This window comes from Callorhinus ursinus, unplaced genomic scaffold (assembly GCF_003265705.2).
Source record: "Callorhinus ursinus isolate GAN/ISIS: 27379988/994484 unplaced genomic scaffold, GSC_fseal_2.0 scaffold3, whole genome shotgun sequence".
NCBI lineage: Eukaryota > Metazoa > Chordata > Mammalia > Carnivora > Otariidae > Callorhinus > Callorhinus ursinus.
Genome location: NW_027397065.1, coordinates 35330170 through 35352035, shown reverse-complemented (window position 1 = coordinate 35352035; position 21866 = coordinate 35330170). Strand labels below are relative to the sequence as shown.

Here is a 21866-nt window from a genome sequence, read left to right as displayed (position 1 = left end):
CATGTTCAATTCCGGGCCCTGCTCCTGGCCTCACCCCCGTGTGGCAAACTCCCACTCATTAGTGTGATCCCTACCCTCCTGCTGCTGGAAGCGTGGGCTGTGGACCAGCACATCAGCATTGCCTGGGAGCTTGTTAAAAATGCAGAATCTCAGATTCCACCCCAGGCCCACTGAATTAGAAACCACTTTTGGTGTTTTTTGTTTGTTTTTAATATGGAATGCTTCATGAATGTGTGGGTCCTCCTTGCACAGGGGCCATGCTAATCTCCGTATTGTTCCAATTTTAGTGTGTGTGCTGCCGAAGCGAGCGGCAGAAGCTGCATTTTAACAAGATCCCAGTGGTCCATAAGCATGTTGATGTTTGAGTAGCACTGGCTAGACCATTCAATGGGACTTATTACTGCGTAGCCCTGGTTTTTCTGTTTGTTTTAATTTTTTGTTTTTGTTCTGTGGCTGACTGCCTCTTACTAAGCTATGATGTTGGGCACACCACGTATTTATGATATCAATAAACAGATTATTACAACCAGTCATAGACACTGTCCGGGGAAAAGAGTTTCTTAGCCTGTTCCCAGAGCTCCACGTGCAATAAGGGAGTGAAGCTGGATGGGGTGTGAAGGTCGGTTCAAAGGGGATCACACCTGCTGAGAAAAGGCAGGTCTTAAGACTGTAGCGTATTCAGCAGCTGGGCCAGAGCAGATGCGGGCTGTGTGGGAAGTCCCCAGGGTGGCAGAACATGGCCCTTGGGGACATGGGGCGGTTGGAAGGTGGGAATTCTTGGGAGGCTAGTGCCTGTGGCTCTAACATATAATGAGGAGGTGGTCCAGCAGGCACTTGGCAGAGATCACAAAGGCAGGGTTCCAGCCCTCAGAGAACAGTGGCAAGAGCAAGACAAGGAGGTGTGAGGTTATCCCCATAAGCTTCCCAGGCAGGGGCTTGAGCCAGCAAAATAAATGGCGGACTCCTTGGAACTAGCTCTGAGTAGGGAAGAATATTGCCATGGGGCTACCAGCAGAAACAATGCCTATGGCAAGGCTTAGGCTGGTGGAGGCAGAGTCCCCACATGCGACCCTGGGTCCAAGCCAGGAGGAGCCTGAGTGGGGTGGCACTGGGGTAGCAGAGACCAGGCTCCCGGTGAGAGGACCCAGGACAGGAGGGGCGGGGAGCCAGCCACGGGCTGTAGAGAAAGTCTGTAAGACATCGTAGACTGCCTTGCCTTTCCTGGCATAAGGTTGGCAAGGAGGTGTGGCCAGATTCCAGAAGGCTTTCCCATCACCCTTGCTGGGCCCTGGTTCACCTGCGGACAGCCTTTTGGCGTTAGTGTGGACCTTGCCCCGACACATTCCTGAGATGATAATGCCCACTGTCATCCCGTGGAACACAGTGACAGCCATCCATGTGAATGGGGCTCCTGACACTCTCCTGGGGTTCGTTTCCAGTTTGTTTGATGTTGGTATGTCTGTCTGTGTAGAATGACTGAAGAACGAATCACTAGTGAGCTGTCCAAAGTCCCTTTGGGAACATTCCAGGAAAATAAACCAATATTCCATCAAAGCCACAAATGGCTTTTTTTTTTTTTCCATTCCTTCAAAGGAGGGTTTCTCAGAGTGTGGTCCATAGATGTCCTGCCTTAGACTCCCCCAAGGAGGAGCTCATAAAACAGATTCCTGGGCCCCCACCTGAAAAACACTGAATTACAATCTCAGTGGGACTTCCAGAATTCTGCATTTTTATTTTATTTTATTTTTATTTTTATTTATTGGAATCTGCATTTTAGATATGCTACCCAGACGATTCTAATATGCCTTAAACTTGAAACCCTCTCCTCCCTGCCCCAGGAGAGGCTCTCCTTGCTTTGCAGGAACCGAGTGTGCGCCCTGCCTGCCGGTACCCCCTCCATGCGCTGCTACCCCCAGCTTCAAGGCCTCCTCTTGTGGGAGCCTGCCTTGTCCCAGCTCGGGGGAAGGGCCCCTGCTGTGCCCCTTTCTCATATGCATCCACCACAGAGCCATCATCCTTTTCATGTCTGTGTTCTCCACCGAATGGTGTAGTGTCCTGTCAGTTTCCTGGGCCCAGCACCACGTCTTTTACATGATCGGTACTAGCAAACGAGGGGATACCCCCGAAGGCAGCTGGGAGGCAACGGGAAATTTGCAGAATAAAGGGTGATGAATAGATACCTCCTGACTCCTCTCTGGGTCAGTGTGAAGCCCTAGGTCAGGTTTTGGAGCCAGAGGGCAAGCGTTGGACCCAGAGAGAGCCCAGGGCTCTGAGTGGCTGGGGGCACAGCCCACCTGTGTGGGGCTGAGGCGACTCCAGAGGAAGCCCAGCTCTCTGTGTGCTGCTCAGGAAGACCCCCTGATGTGGAAGAAAAGACTCAAGGACAGTTTACCAGCTCCGCCCGACCCCACACCCAGGGCTGCTAGAATGCGCAAGCCTCCCCCTTGTCAGGAGGCACTAAAGAATAGAGCTATTGGACCGTGGAACTCCCACGAGTCCTTTCCCCCGGAGTTTCCCAGTATTGGCTACCGTGATTTTCTGCGCAAGGCTCCGTATTGCTGTTTGCCAAACCGGTAACTGTTGGCCCAACGGGCATCACACAGTCTGTCTTAATCATGTCGGTGAGGAGAGAGCCAGCTGCCTCTGGTCTCGGAATGCTGCCCGTCACCTGTCTCTGAGAAACAAGCTACAGTTCCTTATTCTTCACTGGAGCACCATGAAACCTGCTTTACAAGTCCAGGGTCCCTCCTCTGAGCTTGCTTATCTGTGTGCATGTGGTGGGCGGGGAGGTGGGGGTACCCGAGGGGACCCTGGGGTTAGCCCAGACTGCTGTGGCTGCAGGGGACCTCAGCACTGGAGACAGCCTGACCTCTTGATGCATGAGGTCAGGGTAAGGGCAGTGTGCTCTCAATCCAGAGTAGGGTCAGAACCTTCCTTGGTTCTTTGAAGAGAAAGGAGAGACTGAGTTGTAGGGGCAGGGCAGAGCCTCTGAGGGCTCCGTGCACAGCCGGCGCTCAGCAAATGCTTCTTGAGTTGATAAAAGGGGAGCGTCCAGTTCTAGTTAATGTGGGCTGTGTCAGAATCCTTCAGGCGATGGCTGCAATGTCACGGGGGAGTCAGGTATTATAAGATTGTAGGTCATTACTGAGTCCCCTTTGTGCTTTTTTCATAAGGATATTATTTCTGAATCTACTCCCTTTCTTTCTCATCTCCCCAAATTACACTTGATTTGCCTCTAGGAGGAAGGCAGCGCTGTGCTCTCATTTGGTCAGGATTTTAGATTCAAAAATAATAAAGTTCAAAAATCTCGCTGGGTGCTGGGGAAACTTCCTCGAGGTTGTGACAGCCGCCATGTACCGAGGAATTTTACGTGCATTTACTGTTTCACTTGCCCTCACCTTCCACAGGAGGCAGCTGAGGCCCGGAGAGATCAGGGGATTTGTCAGGGTCACACAGCAAGTTGGCACGAGGGTTGGGTTTCCATCCAGGGCTCAGTGCTTGTCACTGCCGCATTGTCTCCTGGAGGTCATTGGCTCGCGTTGATGGAACATGGCTAACACTCATTGAGTCCTCCACCGCTTCTCAGAGGGTTTTGTGTATGTGTCCTGATTTGAGAATTAGTTAAGCTCTCGCACTCTCCAGGGTGCGGGGACTGGAATCCAGGCGCTGGAGGAAGTTCCTGCCTCCTTCCTAGAGTCCACAGGCAGCCAGAGCCCACAGACCCTGCTCTGCAGGGCGGTGGGGCCGGGAGGTGTTGCCCAGCAGTTGGTGGGCAGCGTGGCTAGGGGGGTGTGGAGGAGGTGGGGTTGTGATGACCCATGGGGCCCATGCTCCCTTGTCAGCTCCTGGGGGCGCACCCCAGGGCCTCCCCCCACCGCGACCTCCTCTCCTATTTCCCTTTTGGCCCTGCCCTCGTAGACTCTGTAGCTGTTTGGAAAAGTGAACACAGGGGTCTTTTCAGAAGGAGTCTTGCTCTCCAGTATTCCCAGTGTCCTTACTCACTGGAGAGAAAGCGAGAGAAGCAGGATTGTGTGGGAAGGAGAGGCCAGTGTATGGGAACAGTTGAAATGCAATTGCTAATGACTCCTGAAATTTGTCTCCTAAATGTCCTGCTTGCGTGCAGGGGCGCTGCCTGCCTTAGTGAGGGGCCAGGCCACACTGAATGATGTGCTATCAATACAGTACAATAGCCCTCCAACATCATGAAGACCCTGGTGTTAGGAGGAGATGGAGGGGCCTTTTTACACAGCATGATCCAGCTTTTATTGTATAACCCCTGGGCCTACTGGCCCTTTGTTCCTGTTCTCTTTGACAAAGGATTTTTTTTTTTAACTTTCTGATTAGAAACCAGTAGTTTAAGCCTGCTAATCACCTCTTTTGGCTTGGCATGCAAACCAGGGAAAGACCGGAGCACTTAATCTGTTTGCAAGGGCCCTCTCTGTTCCAGAAGTTCAGAAATGTTGTCGCCACCCCCCCCACTTAAAAAATTATTCAGTGTAATTCCTACTGTAATTACAATAATAAACGTTCTGAGGTGTGTTACTTTTTAGTTTACTTTTTAAAACATTAGTTTACTTTTTAAAACGTTATTTATTATTTTGGGGGCGCCTGGGTGGCTCAGTTGGTTAAGCGTCCACCTTCGGCTCAGGTCATGATCCTGGAGCCCCGGGATCAAGTCCCACATCTGTCTCCCTGCTCAGCGGGGAGTCTGCTTCTCCCTCTGCCCCTCCCCCTCTTTCTCTCTCTCTCCCTCTTCCTCCCTTTCTCTCTCTCAAATAAGTAAATAAAATCTTCAAAAAAATGTATTTTTGATTGGGTAAAATATACATAAAATTGACCATGTCAACCATATTAAGCATCCAGTCCGTGGTGTTCAGCACATTCACATTGTTGTGCCACCATCACCACCATCCATCTCCAGAACTCTTTCCATCTTGTAAAACTGAAACTCTGTCCTCATTAAACTCTCAGCTCCTCGTTCACCTCTCCCCTCAGCCCCTGGTGGCCACCGTTCTACCTGCTGTTTCTCCCAGTTTGAGGGCTTGGGGTACCTCATGTGAATGGACTCCCACGGTATTTGTCTGCCTGTGACTGGTTTGTTTCACTCAGCGTAACACCCTCCAGGTTCATCCCCATTGTCTCGTGTGCAGAATGTCCTTCCTTTTTTAAGGCTGAATAGTATTCCACTGTGTGTACACACCACATTTTGTTTTATCCGCTTAACCTTATCCACTTATCCACTTATCCATTCATGGACACAGGGGTTGCTTTCACTGTTGGATTGTCGTGAATAATGCTGCTCCAAACACGGGTGTACGAATATCTGTTTCCGTCCTTGCCTTTAAATCTTTTGGCTTTATTCCCAGAAGTGGAATTTCTGGGTCATAACAGCAATTCCACTTTTAATTTTTTGAGGAGTCCTTGCACTCTTTTCCAATGTGGCTGCGCTATTTTACACCCACAGTGGCAGTGCGCTAGGCCTTCCCATTTCCCCACCCCTTCACCCTCACACTTGTTATTTCCTGGGCTTAGGTACAGTAGCCGTCCGAATGCATGCAAAATGGTATCTCGTGCTTTGGATTTGCGTTTCCCTGATGACAAGCAGTGTTGAGCATCTGCACAGGTACTTTTTAAAAAATCTAACTCCTTGGGGTGCCTGGGTGGCTCAGTCGGTTAACCTTCGGCTCTGGTCACGATCCCGGGGTCCTGGGATCGAGATCTGCACTGGGCTCTCTGTTCGGTGGGACGACTGCTTCTCCCTGACCTTCTGTCCTTCCCTCTGCTTGTGCTCGCTCTCTCTCTCTCTCTCTCTCTCTCTCTCTCAAATAAATAAACTCTTTCAAAAATAAAATAAAAAAATAAACAACTCATGTCCTTTCAAATATAGAGAGTCAGTAAAATGTATGTTCAAGTAGCTGAAGGGGTTTAAAGCTGCCTGGGTTTAATGCCGGTTCCACTCCTTACTGACTTTGTTACCTGGGTCCGCTGCAAGACCTCTCTGTGCTTCAGTTTCTCATCTGCAAAATGAGATAATACATAAATGGATCTCACAGGGCTACTGGGAGGACTCAGGGAACTAATACAGTTATGTCCTGCAGAATACTTTGTGTGTGGGCTAACTGCTTTGCATCCTTACTCTCTGTGAACAGAGTCAAATCTGCTGCCTTCCATCAGCCAGGGAAACTTTTCTTCTCTGCCAACTCTTTTTCAAGTAGGGGCATTTGAGGTGAGATGGTAGCTAGAATCTGGTGGGTTTTCACACCCCAAGGGTGGGCATGTCAGGGGGAAGAAGAACCGTGGCAGCCTCCAATATCCATCCTGAAACCTGGCAGAATCTGGTTTTGAGAGTGAATGTATGCAGAGCTGGTAATTGGTAGGGAAATGGGACTAGGTCTGGCAACCTAGTGGAAAGGGAGCTGCTGTGGTCCCTCACCCAGTAGTTTTTACAGCAAATAACCATCTGGATGAGGAATGGCTCCTAATGCCTTAAAGGAAGACAGTTAGCTAAGGGTTTGTGTTGCTACCTGTATGACCATAGGACTGCATCCTAAGGGCCTGGGTAACTGTCCTCAGGACACGCCTGTGTCCCCTGTGTCCCCTGTGTCTCAGCATCTGGGCCTCCGTATAGTGCCCCATCTGTAGAGAGATGAGGGTTTGCTTGTCCCTGAGGCAAATTCCAGGCATGTCAGGAGGACCCTGGGGTTACAGCTTTCCCTCTGCTTCCCAGAGCACATCTCTAACTTGGTCTCCTCAGGGGAAGATGTCATGGCAAAGTCATCCTCATTCCCGATCCTTCCCCAAAGCCTAACCCAATTTCCTCAGCCAGACAAGAGGAGCAAACTCGCTGAAGGAAGGGAGAGCTTCCCCTCTCCTGCCCTTCACCTGGTTAACCATCTTTTCCAAGCCCAACTTGAAACCTAGTTTCCTCAAGAAACCATTCCCCCGACTCCCCAAATGGGACCAGATTCAGTGTTTACATTCCCTCATAGAGCAGTATTGTTTTCCTTTAAATCAGTTGTTCGATGATAATTAGCTAATTAGACCTCATGTGTTTTCTGTTTAATGTCAGCCTAGGACTTTTCTAGACAGCCATTCTCAAAGTGTGGTCCCTGGAGGTCCCAGAGATTCTCTCAGGGGTCTGCAAAGTCAGAACTTCATAGTAATACTAAGAAGTTATTTGCCGTTTTTATGTTGTGTTTATCACGAGAGGACAGTGGAGTTTCTAGAGGCTATGTGACATGTAGTTTTGCAACAGGTTGATGCAAGTACACCTCTTCAGACTCAGCTGTCTTTCTGTTAAGCTGTACATTAAAGAGTTTTGCAAAAATACAGAGTAATGCGATTCTTCTCACTAATTTTTTTGGAGGGGACTTAGAAAAACATTTAAGTATAAAAACATCTAAATTATAAATTTATACATTAAAATGTTTTTAAATTTATATTAAATTTATAAATTTATAAATATAAAATTATATTTAATTATAAAAATATTTGTTAACATGCGGTGGGATTACTGTTGTTATTTTCAAAGAAATTAATAAATATTTTCAAATTTTCTCTGTTTTGATTTCTAATACAGTAAATATTGATAAATAAAACACACATGAACAAAACCTCTTCGGTGTTCTCAAGTTTTAACATAGTGAAGGGGGTCCTAAGACCAGAAAGTTCGAGAACTGCTACCCTAAACAAGAGTCAATAACCTCTTTCTATAAAGAAGTAGATAGTAAATATTTTAGGCTTTGTGGACCATACCACCTGTCTTAACCACTCAAATTTATAGCACAAAGGTAGTCATAGATAATACATAAACAAATAGGCATGGCTGTGTCCCACTGAAAACTTTATTTGCAGAAACAGGCAATACACGAGTTTGGCCTGCAGGCTGTAGTTTGCCAGACCCTGCTCAAGACGATAAGCTGACAGGTCAGGAACCGCATCTAACTTGTTAATTACTTTATCCCCAACACCTAGCACTTGCCCTGCTTAGTAGATATTCAGTACCTTTAACAGACAGAGTGTTTAGTTGCTGGCAGTGCAAGTGAGAATATATGAATAACAATGGCTTAACTTCAAGATTTAACTTTACTTCTTTATCCTATTAAAAAAAGAAATCACAAGACAAGCCAGTCAGGGTTGGAGTGGTAGCTCCAGGTGGACACCAGGGACCCAGGTTCCTTATGCACCTCTCTGCTCGACCATTCTTGGCATGTAACTTGTATCACTATACTCACCCATGACTTGACAAAGCTTAAAAAGCCTCAAGGGAATAAAGCTGATCTGCCAATAAATTAACTGCCCATCATGGCAAAACTTTTTTTTTTTTTTTTTTAGATTTTCTTTTTTTATTTGAGAGAGAGCGCGGCAGAGGGAGAGGGAGAAGCAGGCTCCCCACCGAGCAGGGAGCCCCATGTAGGGCTCGATCCCAGGACCCTGAGATCACGACCCGAGCTGAAGGCAGACACTTAACCTATGGAGCCACCCAGGCATCCCATAACAAAATGTTTTTAAAGAAAGAACACAAAATCCAGATTCTTAACAGCTCTGTATTCACCATGTCCAGCATAGAATAGAAAAGGTACTTAGACATAGGAGGAGAGACGGTAGAGACAGGCTCAGAGGTGGCAGAGATGGAATTAGCAGAAAAATGACCTTAAAATATTATAGGTATGTTTAAGGATTCAAAGGAAAATAAACCAGTAGAGAAATGGAACCAAATAAAAATTCTGGATGAAAACTGTAGTATCTGAAATGAAAAATCCACTAGATGGATCTAATAGTAGATTGGATGTTGTAGGAAAACAGGACCCTGAATGTCAAGTCAGGGCAATAGAAACTATCCAAACTAGGCCCAGAGAGAAGAACAGCTGGGGGAGAAAAGGTCAGAACCTTAGCAATCTGTGGGACATTCAGTAGTCTAACAAATGTGTATTTGGATTCTTGAAAGGAGAGAGAGTGAGACAGAAATTGAGGAAGAAAATACATTGGAAGACTTAATGACTGAAAAGTTCCATAGTGATGAAAAATATCAACCCACAGATCCAAGAAGTTCGACAAACCCCACACAGGAGAATCATGTGAAAAATCCCACCTAGATACATCATAATCAAATTGCTGAAAACTAAACACAAAAGAGAAAACCCTTAAAATCAGGCAGCAAATAAATACGCGTGATGTACAGGAGAACAATGAGCCTTATTACTGTCTTCTCATCAGAAACAAAGCCCCAAAATAGTTGAATTATATCTCTACAATGCTAAGCCAGGGGGCTGGGGGATCGTCAGTCTACAATGCTGCATCCAACAAAAAAATCCTTTAAAGATGAGGGTCAAATCAAGATATTTTCAGATAAAAGCTGAGAGAAATTCTCACCAGCAGACTTACACAAAAAGAAATGTCAAAAGAAATTCTTTAGGCTGAAAGAAAATGATATCAGATGGACACTTGGATCTCCATGAGAAATTAAGAGCCCCAGAAATATAAAAGACTTTAACACATTTCTTCGTTTCCTTAAAAGATAATTGCTTAAAGCAAACATAATAGTGTATTGTGGATGATTTCTCTAGAGTAGGAAAAAAGAAACAGACGAGACAAATAGAGAACTGGCAAGTTTGTAGACTTTAATCCAGCCATATTAATACTTTGTTAAAAGTAAATGGATTGAACACTCTAGTTAAAAGGTAGATACTGTCAGATGGGGCGGGTGGGGGGGAGGAAGACTCAAGTATATAAGCTGCCTCTGAGAGATTCCCTTTAAATATAAATACACAGCTAGGCTAAAAGTAAAAGGATGGGAAAATACTAATCAAAAGAAAACTGGAACAGTTATAATAACAAAACAGGAGTATTATATACCAAAAACAGGAGTATTACCAGATAGAGAGACAGAGCTCTTGTTATAATGAGTCAGTTCCTTCCTCAAAAAGACGTAGTAATCCTGAATGTGTATGCACCTAACAGCTGAATTCAAGATTCGGGAGTAAAGGACTGGATCCAGTGGAGCTGGTTTTCCGGCTTTTTGCAAGGGGAAGGATTGATGGAGGCATTTCCTCATTCTAGGCCCGATCTTCTTTGAGTCAGTGATGAGGACAGAAGTGGCCAGAAACAAGCTGAACTCTGCGGCCTCATTCTGTGCTCAGCGTTGTGAACATTGGTGTCCTTCCTGTGCCTCTCAGAAGGCAGGCCCTGGGGCTCTGTGACAGGAGCCCTTACACATAGCTCCCACAAAGCACTTCACCTCTTCTTGCCACAGAGCATTTTCTGGAATCTGCCACTCTCACATGAAATGCCAACCAGGATATGGAGCTATAATTCCTGAGGTTGGAGAGGGCTGGGGTCTTGGAGTGATGGGCATGGTCAGTGTTGGTCACTGGGAACTCCAGGTGTCCCAAGACACAGGATAAGGCAGCTGCGTCCACCCTAAGGCTGACTCCTGCCATTCAGGTGCTACAAGCGACTGAGTCAGCATCCAGTGGGACAAGGGGGCAGGGGTTAAGGAATTTTTAAGCAATAATGAAAAGTTGGGGTGTGCCTGGTTGGCAGAGACCTGCATTGTTTTATGCTGTCCCATTTTCTGACAACCTAGCAATGATTGCTTGCTTGCTTGCTTCCTTCCTTTTCAAACTTTTTTAAAAATTCTGGCAAAATCCACATGACAGAATGTACAATCTGAAGCATTTTTAAGTGTCCAGTTCTATGGTGGTCCGCCCATTCACATTGCTGTGCAGCCATCACCACCAACCATCTCCAGAATTCTTTCCACCTTGCACAACCGAAACACTGTCCCCATTCAACTCTAACTCCTCATTCACCTCTCGCTTAGCCCCTGGCAACCACCATTCTACTTTCTATGAATTTGACTACTGTAGGTATTTCACGTTAAGTAGAATCATACTATTTGTCTTTCTGTGACTGCCTTATTTCCATCAGCATCATGTCCTCCAGGTTCACGCATGGGGTAGCTCATGTCGGAATGTCCTTTTTAAAGGCAGAATAATATTCCATTGTAAGGACACACCGCCTCTTGTTTCTCTCTCTATCTGTTGATGGACACTGGGGTTGCTCCCACCTTTCAGCTCTTGGAATAAGATGCTCCAGTGACCGTGAGGGTAGAGCAGGGATTCCTTTCTGTTTTGTTTTGTTTAAAGGTGATGAGGTGAATGTGGGGATAGAAGTTAGTTGTTCGAGACCCTGACATGACAGCCTTATTTCACACCTGAGACCTGGAACAAAAACACACATCTGAGATTGTTTATCCTTGTAAATCTGCAGTTTTCAGGGGACAGCTATCGAGATTTCCCCACAGTTGAGGTCTTTAAAGTCTGTCCCACCCATCTGCCAATCCTTTGTCATTTGTGTCCCCATGGTGACCATCTGAGTTAAGGTGTCATTTCTGGCATCGGCTATTGCAACAGTCCCTGGCTAACGGGGTAGCCAGACTCGCAAGATAATTTTCCAGCAACTCACGTTGCAAGTCCTATTGGAATTTTCTTCCATAGGGCTTTCCAGAATAAATTGCTCTTCTTCTCGGAAACTTCTCACGGTTCTCCAACGCCCAAAATTTCTGAGCTTAACTCGGCCCCACTGGCCTTCCTAGACCCTTCCTCCTCTCCTTCCCTCCATTCCTTCATTTATTGATTGGTTCATTTGTTCACCCTGTATCCTATATTTTGTATTTGTGTCTGACATGCATGTCTAATATTGACTTATTCAAATGGTGTGTTAAAGGGCCCAGCACATAGTAAATGCTAGAATGTTTATGATTAAAAGAGTTTTAACTTCTGGGGTCTCATTAGCTCTCCACTGACAGCCTTGTGAGGTAAATCCTTTCTTTCCCAATTGACAAGTTGGGAAATGGAGCTTTCAAAGTGCAGAGAAATAGGTTTGTAATTGGCCCTTGGATCAAATTCAGCATCAGAACCAGGGTGTTCCTCTGGGTGAGGTTGTGGCTTTTGAGACCCTAGGAAGCTGGAGGCAGCAAGAATAAATGCTCAGGGTCTCTGGATGTGTTTGTCTCTCCAAGTAAAGATGAGGCCTTGCTGGGGCTGAATTTGATTGAAGAACAATGAAAGGCCAGTGCTTGTTGATGTTTGCTAACAGAAGCCCAAGTGTAAAATGACGTCGTATAGCATCAAGTTGTCTGCTTTCCCAACTCTGGAAGGATTCCCTAACAATAATATCAGCTCATGTTGGAAGGAGCATGCTTCTTTCTTTATAGGGAACCCAGAGCAAGGAAAAACCTTTATCAAAATATGTTGCATTCATGCTGACAAAACTTCTGAACGCTTGGGTGGATCAGCCAGGAAGTTGAAGCAAAGTGGGTGGATGTGGACTCCATCCTGCAATGTGCAGCCCACTGAAGTGCTGAGGCCAAGGACAGAAGTGGGATCAGAAACACCTGCAGAGGGCTAAATGACTTGCTCAGTCACTCAGCTAGGAAGAGCTGAGCTGGGCCTCCCGCATTTGAGGAGTCCAGGTTCACTGCTTCTTCTAGCATATCATGCAGCCAGCTTTTAATACACATCTTCCATTTGAAGGCTGTGTAGTACAAGGGAAAGAGTGTGGGCTTAGGCCCCATTTGCAACCGTGACCAAGTTAGCTCAGCCTCAGTGATCTCATCTGCCTGTGTGGATAAGAACGCTTGCTTTGGGGCGCCTGGGTGGCTCAGTCTGTTAAGCGTCTGCCTTCAGCTCAGGTCATGATCCCGGGGTCCTGGGATCAAGCCCCACGTTGGGCTCCTTGCTCAGCGGGGAGCCTGCTTCTCCCTCTCTCCACTGCTCGTGCTCTCTCTCTCTCAAATAAATAAAATATCAAAGAAAAAGAAAAAAGAATGCTTGCTTCCCTGGGCTGCACTTAAGACGAGTGAGCTGACTGGGTAAAGCGGCCATCAGGCGCCCAGGACAAAGTCAGTTATGAACGGTGCTATTTCCTGGTGAGGCCTTGCTTCATCCACGCTTCCTTCACTTGGTACACACCACCACTGCCTGGGACTTGCCCCAGGCGCTCAGGATTCTTGGTGGATTGCATCTTGGGTGCTATCACTAAAGAAATAGAAGGTTCTGATCGGATGCAAACATCATCCAGGTGCAGTCATCCTTCCTTTTCTGATTCTAGCATTTGCGTTGCCCTACGCCAGCAATCTTGGGATAGGGATGGGGAATTTTTTCCTTTCCTTGTCCCCAAAGGTATCTGCATGACCTCAGTGTCTGGTGACTCTTTGCTGGGGCATCTCATACTCGGCCTGCTTAACTAACATCTACCCTGGGCTGGCTGTGCCCATCTCTCCCAGCTCCAGTAAAACAGACATGCCTCATTGAGAAGATCCCTTCTGTCTGGAGGAACAGGTGGGCCTCAGGATCTTTCCTGCCTGTAAAGTCGGCCTTGCCCTTTGGTCCCCCTCGCAGGGTACCCTTCTCTACCCCCTTGGTAATATCTCAGGAAGAAAGTTCTCTCCTAGAGTTTCCGGGAAGCCACTTGATTGCATTATTGACTGATAACCTCATTTACCCTGGAGCAGAAAGACCTGTAGTTTGGAGTTATACTTAGGATAACGTATGCTGGCGTCAAGGCCCAAGTGAAAAATTGAGAAGGGCCGGTTACCGCCAAGGCCCAAGTCCGACATCACTTACAAGGCTTTGAGGTTTCTTATTTTCTATATTTAAAAAGGGCTCCTTCTTCTTTTGAGACAGAACTTCAAAGGACTCATTCCAGGCCACACTTCCTTTTGGTAAATCTTAACCAGTGTAAATGTTTACTTTTGTGTTGTAAATCCTAGGAGGTAGAGGGAGGAGGAATTTCAGAAGCAGGTGTTCTGCCAGCAAAAGTTAAAACTTAATCTGCTGTTTTGGATGTTTTGGGGAGAGGGGTGGCTGGGGAGGGGAGCATTGATAATTAACGAGCCATGCTAATGAACCTGGAATTAGTACACTGCCTTTTTGCCACATTGTATGAATTCCTGGACCTTGTGCCCATGGCCCACTGGAAGGGGGGAGAGCTTAGGAAGACCTGCCTTGCTTCCACCCCTTTTGGGAGGGGGGAGTGGTCAGTGAATGAAAGTGAGAGGAACAGGGCAAAACAATAATTAAAAGGGTAGAAAGATAAAGGGGACAGTAAAATGACGTAAAGCGATATTCATTGAACACGGTGGTTTTAGTTCACACTCTGAGTTCCTCACATGATTACTGAAAGGAGTCTCCACTCCCCTGCCAACTCCCCCCACCCCAGCCCCACCAAGCTGGGTCCCCTTCCACCACATCCACGGACATAATACATTGAACAGGAGGGTCTTGGGGACTGACCTGGGACCTGCACTCACCACTAAAAAGACTTGTGAGTTTCAGTTTGCTGCCTAAGAAACACCCTCTTGGAAGGAACCCTTGAAAAACTGGGAAATTCTGTGCAAGGAGGTGACTTATGTGTTGTATAACTTGAGCCAAGGCATTCACCTTCTCCAAGACTCAGTTTTCCTATCAATAAAATGGAGCTAACAATTGGTACCTTCCGAATTGTGAGGATGACTTGGGATTGTGTATGCTCAAGGTAGTGTTCAGTAACCATTAATATTACCCCTATAGAGCCCACCATATGTATGTGGAGTGTGCTGGAGGGGGTGATTTGGCGGGAGCGGACCCTGGGGTAATGAAACTAGGACACCCCCACCTTCACAGGCAATCATTCCTTGAGGCCCCCCTTTGCCTTGCTCTGTCCTCTGTTCATCTAGAAGGGGGTGGGGCTGGCAGGGCAGGAGAAAGGGACCTAGAGCACAGAGCGGCAGGAAGGGAGGGAGTCTGGGACTGTGAGCGGACAGTGGCCAGGTTTAGGAGGTACGGGGCTCTGCAGATTAGGAAGAGGAAGATGGGGAAAGAGCTAGGCCTCTTCACCATCCTCACCCCTAAAGCTGATGGATCTTCTAGTGCATCCAGAATCCTCTACAACCAATCCCTTCCTGCCTCCCCAGAGCCCCGAACTGACCTCAAGACAGCCACTTGTGGGTAGCTCACACAGCCCTTCCCAGGTTTGGGATCACCCTCCCACACTGGGGTCAAGCTTCAGACTGCACCCTTGCCACTTCCTCATGTAACCTTGAGTAGGAGAGCAACAGAACCAGAAAACAGCCTGACTGTGTCATGCTGGGAGCTGCGCAGGTAAGTTAAGGGACATCCATGCAGTGGAGTGCCATGTAGGTAATTGACAAGCATGTGCTAGAGCTACAGGTGCTGATAGGGAAAGAATTCCAAGATACAAAATTAAGCAAATAGCAATCAGAATAGTATGTTCTGTGTTAAAAGAAATGGGGTTAAAAATACTTATACGTCCATATATATTAGTCTTATGGAGGGAATTGAAGGGATTCTCTATTCCATGGAAACACTAAAATAGCTGCTGGTCCAGGACCACCCTTGGAGGATCACTACTTTAGAACTACTTTGTGTTAACACAGCCCCACCTTTCCCACTTCACTCAGTGTCCTGCCTGGCTTGTGTTGTGACTTGAGTTTGCAATCCCAAGTCAAGCGAGAGTCAGATGAGGGAGATTATGTATGCACTGTAGTATAATTCGTTTTAAGATTAACTTGTGTTGTTTTGTTTTGTGTTTTAACATCTTCAAATTGGGGATGCATCTCAGAAATGCTTTTGGCTACGGTCCTTGCCCACACCCGCACAAACTCAGGTGTTCCCTCTAACGTAGCGGGTGCTGCGGTCCTGCTGAGTTTCAGCCACAAACCGCTTAAGAATGAATGTGGACAGACCTTTGTTCTTTTATCAAAAAACCTTTCTTTAGCATCTTCTGGTAAAATCAGATAGATATCAGAATTTGAACTCAAAGTATTTTCAGGAGCTTGGAAGAAAATCACAGAGACGTTATCAGAGCTAATGTTGCCCCAGCGCTCAGTGGTACAGAGTGGCAGTGTGAGGAATGCACAGGTGTTGATGACTCAATGCGGAGAAAGGGTTCTGTCTTATCAATACCTTAGCTGATTTATTTTGCTTATATTTTTCTTTCCATGTATGGAGAGGAGAGCCGTATAATTAGGTGCATGTCTAAATAAGTCCAAGTGAAAGCTTTTTCAGTATATATGAAGTAAATATTCTAAAGTAAAGAAAGCATTGGGCCATAGTTTATTGGCAGTGTTTTTCTTTTTTCATTTATAAATAAGAAAACTGTTACGTAGTTGAGGCTTGCTTTCTTAGTCCCGCGGAGTAGAGTATGAGTGTGTATGATCAGCCTGAACGCACACATGCATGTGTGTATGCATGCTAGGTACATACACATGCTGGTACGTCTGTGGAAATATCTCTGGAAAGACACACAGGAAATCTTAACGTTCATGTTCCTTTAGGGGCTTGTGTCTGTGGGTGAAGAGGGAAAAGGTTTTTGTTGCCTGTGTTTGTGGGGTTTTTGTGTTTGTTTTTATTTTTCACTGTGTTTTCTCTAATTTTTTTTTTCTTTAAAAAAGTGCAGAAACCTTTAGAGTCTCGGCCTTATCTTGGGCCTCTTGACTCCCAGATCTCAGAGAGTGGGACCCCAGATGTAGGGTAGCCAGGTTTGATTATCCATCTCACCAGGCTGAAAGCCAGCCATCATCTCCAGGTTCGTGAGACCAAGAACTCCATGAGGCTTGTGGGTGTTCAAAGAAACTACTCACTAGCCTATTAACTATGTTCTTGCCCTCTCCTCTTCCCGTCTCCCTTCTTTCCTTATGTTTTTTGAGCATGTGTTTTGTGTATAATGTCAAACATCTATAGACCCCCCTCTTCTGGAACTGGAGGGGATGTCCATTTTGCAGCAGAGGTGCCTGAAAAATGCGTATGTCATCACGGTCCTTGACCATCTCTTCAGAGCCTTCAAGTCTGATAATGTGGCCTCGGTGATACGAGCCTCACCGCAGGACTTCTTCTCTCTGCAGTGATCTTGGTGCAAGGCCAGATGTCGTTTTATCAGGTTCCTGATGATGGGCAGTACCTCTGTGACTTTTGCAACATGGAGAGCCTCCTCTGAAGCAATGTCAGTCCAGAAACACTGAGCTCAGTGCTGGTGTGGCTGTCAGGGCCTTCCAGAAGGAGGCAGACGTTTGGGAAAAAGACAGCCAAGTCAAGCTCCACCTGCATCATACTACCCTCCCCCGCCCTCCCGTCAGCCCAGGTGCCCAGGTTCATCATTTTGGGGACTTGGACATGCTACTAAAATTCCCTAACTTGTGTCCTTTCTTTCCATCTTCCCTTCCCCTCCCACTCCATTCGCCAAGATGATCTTACTACAAAGTTCTTAGGCAGTCTGATCAGTGCCATCCCCCTATGGGAAACATGTGGATGCTCTAGCAGGGCCCGGAGAATGCTCCCATAAGTGTAACCCTGATTTTGCTTCTCCAACCCCGTCCTGTCCCCCTTCCATACTCCAGCAATAGGTTGGCAAAGGCATTACAGAGCCTTTGCAAATGCTTGTCCCTCTCCCTGGAATGTTCTTCCCTCCTCTCTCCGCCTGTTTACACCTCCGTACCCTTCAGCCTTGAGCTCAATCGTCACTTACTCTAGAAAGCCGCCCCTAACATTGCTGAGTAGTCAGACCCCCTATAAACAGTCTCACGCCTCTGTGTGCGGCTGCTTCATAGCACTGCTCACATTATTTCCGGCTGTCTTCCCTGCCCTGCAAGCTCCCCGGGAGCAAGGACTTGGGCTGTTTTTCCATAAAACTGTATCCTCAGTGCCTGGCTCCAGCAAGCTCTGAACATGTATGTTGCACAATGAATGAATGGTTGACCCTCCTGCTAAGGCATTGATGCTTCTCCCAAGAACTAGTGGCAGGCCCTGCCCCCAGCAGGATGTGCCTGAGGAGGCTGATTGGTGGGATGGAATGCGACAGGTCCCTCTGGTATCCTGGATACCAGAGAGGGTGGGAATGTAAACTGGGCCCAGAGGCTGCATTCTTGAAATTTCACTTCAGCCCAGGAGGAGCCTGCAGGGAAGTGAACCTGACCTTGAAGTTGTTGCCTTTATTTTTTACCCCCTCTCAAAAAAATCAAGATGAAAGGTGCAGTCATGCGAAACATTCTTTCTGAGGGAGCTGTGAGGTGGGGGCTTCCAAGTCACGGTCCACTCATCACCCAGACCTGCTTCCTGCTGGTGCAGGTGCACCTCCCAAGATTCCTTGGCATTGCGTGCCCCAGAGGAGGTGAGGTTTCCTGAGCACTCACAGGCACATCTCTGCAGCAGTTCCCCAAACAAGGTCCCACAGAAGTCAGAAAGAAGCAGTGCTCACTGAGCATCTGTTATGTCCCAGACACCGTGGCAAGCGCTTTGCATGCGTCACACGATCTGGGCCTTCCCACACCTGTAAGCAAGGAAGTAAGCCCCTTAAGCAGATGAGGAGTCAGGGCTCGGGAATTGAAATGATCTGCCCGCAGTCACATAGCTGGGGGAGGAAGTGCCAGGATTTGAACATAGATCCATCTTGTGGCTTCCTAGCCCCTGTTCTGACCACTGGGTCGGCTTCAGGTTGCCCTGACAACCAGCACCTGAACACTCAGAGTCTTCCTGCCACTTCATTAGCTCTTTTGTTTACAAAACTTGATAAAGGGCAATATGATGACTCTCATTTCTCAAATAACTAAACTGAGGCTGAGGCTTAGAGAACTTAGTTAAATGGCAGAACCAGGATTCAAACACAGTTTTATCCACCTGCAAAGTCCTTGCTTTCCTTCGCCTTCAGTGGACAGGGGGTCTGTGTGGCTTAGAGAGAGTCACTTTTCCTCTCTGGTGTCTGGTTTCCTCATCTGTAAAATGAGGACAGTGGACAATATCAGGGTTTTCAAACCTTTTTTTTTTTTTCCTTAAGCGATGGAGCCATTTCATGTGAAATCTTACATTGAACCCTGGCGTGTGAAGCCCTCCCTTTGCCTCCCAGTGTCACCAGCTGCCTGGATATGGGGGTCTCGTGTATCCCAGATATTCTCAAACAGAACCCAGTTTGAGAACCTCAGCAGTCGGTGACTTTCAAAGGCCTTTCCAGTGTGGTCTGCCATCTCTGATTCTGTAATTTGGGAGTTAGTAGAAGAGCCAGGGCCCATTCTCATTTTTAAAAGCAATACCTTGGGGCGCCCGGGTAGCTCAGTTCTTAAGCATCTGCCTCCAGCTCAGGTCATGACCCCAGGGTCCTGGGATTGAGCCCCGAGTCAGGCTCCCTGTTCAGCGGAGAGCCTGCTTCTCCCTCTGCCACACCCCCTGCTTGTGTTCCCTCTCTCACTGTCTCTCTCTGTCAAATAAATAAATCCTTAAAAAAAATGAAAAATAAAATAAAAACAATACCTTCTGGTTTAGCATCTCCTTGGGACTCCAAGCCAAAGGGATTGAGCATATGTCCCAGAATACCCCTCCTGTGTGTTTAGAAACTGGCTTAACTATAGGGAATAGAGATGAAGTTCATTGTGCGGTTGGTGTTCTGACTTGCCAGGAAATCCATATCCATATCCAACTCCATGTAAATTAGTAGTTATTGCAAGGAGTTAAACTGAGTGGGTTGAAATCCCTGCACCTTCACCTTGCAACCTGTGCCCATGGGCAGGCTACCTAACCTGTCCTATCTACCTAACCTGCTTTGGTTTCGTTGGTGGGTCCAGGAGGTGATGATGCCGAGGCTCTGGTATTAAACTAGATGTTGTACATGCTGTACAAATATCAGTCATTGTTAATAATCTTGATTGCAAAGCATGCGTTATTTCTAATGTACTATGACCATAGTTAGAAATGGGCACTGAGCTGGGAGATCTTGGGTTATATAAAGATGAGGGCGACATTCCAAGAAAGAGGAGCATTATCCTGTACTCCCTTACCAGCCGCCCAGCTGTCCACACCAACGGATGGGGCACAATTGTTGGGGTCCTGCAGACACCTGGCCTTGTAGCTGTGCTCTCCCCTCCACTCTTCTACATGGTGGCGAACAGCCCTGCCTAGTGTGGAGACACCCCACTCTCAAACTATATACTGCATTTATGGATGAATTCTCTTTTCCTTACTTTTGACTTAATCTTTCAGCAATATCAGTGGTTCTTAATTGGGGAAGATTTTGACACCTCCCCCTGCATCTGCCCCCAGTGCAGGGAACATTTGGCAGTGTCCGGAGACATTTTTGTTGTCATAACTGGGAGAGGGGGTGCATCTAATGGTTAGAGACGAGGGATGTGACTAAATATCCTGCAATGCATAGGACCAGTCCCCTGCAACAAAGAATCATCTGGCCCAAAATGTCAACAAGGGCTCACAGTGAAGGTCAAGGTGGAGAAGCCTTGAAAGCCATGTTGAGCACCCACCATGCAGGCCTGGTGATGAGCAAGACAGACGTGGTCCCCTGCTTGTGTGGATCTTGTAGACCAGTTTACATTTCAGGGGGTCTAGGGAGCAGAGATTACATGACTAAACAAAGAAACAAACATAAAATTGCCATGTGTCTTCAATTCCATGAAGGAAATAAAAGGGTGCTGTGACGGAGTTTAAGCAAGGGGGACCTAATTGAGATGACTCAGTCAGAGGAGACCTTTTTGGGAAGGTGACAGTTAAACTGGGATCTGAAAGCCCAGGAGCTAGCCACGCAGAGAGAGGAGGAGGGCATTCCTGGCATGGGTCTGAGTGTGCTAGGTGGCTGGAGTAGAGTGAGCTTTGGAAAAAATCATCAGAGCTGGAGGAGGCTGGAGAGCCAGACTTGAGGGGCCTTTAGGCTTGGGCAAGAGTGTGGGCTTTGTTCTAAACACAGTGAGAAGCCACTGGAAAGCCTTTAACAGGGATATGATAGGATCTCCTTTAAAAAAAAAAAAAAAAGATTTTTAAACTCTGAATTGGAAGGGATTTTTCCTGTGTTAAAAATGTTGAGAGGTGCTAAAGAAACCAGTCCTGGTAATTGTAGTGACCAAGGGCTCCAGGGGAGCCATGACCCTCTGCATGTGTGAGAACACACAGATTTATGTGAAGGAAGGAGCTTTGAGAGGAGAGAAGCAGAATTGTACCAGCTGGGTTCCTGAAGAGCTCAGGGTGGGGAGCCTAGGACTTGGCCGGGGAGGAGGGAGGGGAGCTGCCCCTCAGCAGGTTGCCTAGGAGGAGAGAATGCCAGCTGACAAGCCGTAGGGCCTGTCAGGGGCACACTCATTTGATGTGAAGGAGAATGTTGTTCGTCTGTTCTTGCCAACCGGTTCCCACTTCAAGTCCAGGGTCCCCCAGGTTTGGGGAATATTGTTCTCTCTGTATGTGATGGTTCGGTGTCTGCCACTTGCCAGTTATGTCACTGTAGGTTAGTTACTTGTTCTCTGTGTGCCTCAACTTCCTCATCCATGAAGTGGGTAAGTACTTACCTCACTGGGCTATTCCGTTGAAATGAGGTTCTCTTTGTAAAGCGCTTATTAACAGCTCCCAGTGCATAATTAAGGTTTAATGAATATTCACTATTATGTAGTTAGTTTAGATAAACACTGTCACAGTGATACATTTAATTTAATCTTTATTACAATACTATAGATAGGTACTATAATTTTTTCGAACTTTGTTGAGATATAATTCACATGCCATGTAAGTAACCCATTTAAAACATACAATTACAGGGCTTTTAGTATATTCAAAGTTTTGCAACCATCACCACAATCACTTTTAGAACATTTTTACCACCCCAGAAGATACCCTGCACCCCTTAGCCATAACCCCCTCCATCTCCTCCCACTCCTACCCCCAGCCCTACATAACCACTAATCCACTTTCTATCTCTACAGCTTTTACTTATTCTGGGCATTTCATATAAATGGAGCCATGTAATATGTGGCTTTTTGTGTCTGGCTTCTTTCACTTAACATAGTGTTTTCAAGGTTCATCCATGTTGTAGCCTATACTAGC

At 46.8% G+C, this 21866-nt stretch overlaps 1 protein-coding gene and 1 non-coding gene across 5 annotated transcripts in view; one reads left to right on the top strand and one right to left on the bottom strand.

The window, feature by feature from the left end:
• Positions 1–21866, top strand: part of WWC1 (WW and C2 domain containing 1) — a 149274-nt gene that overhangs the window by 18437 nt on the left and 108971 nt on the right. The window lies entirely within an intron of this gene.
• LOC112820482 (U6 spliceosomal RNA) lies at positions 208–309 on the bottom strand. The gene has a single exon (XR_003207153.1). It is a non-coding gene; the product is annotated as a U6 spliceosomal RNA (small nuclear RNA).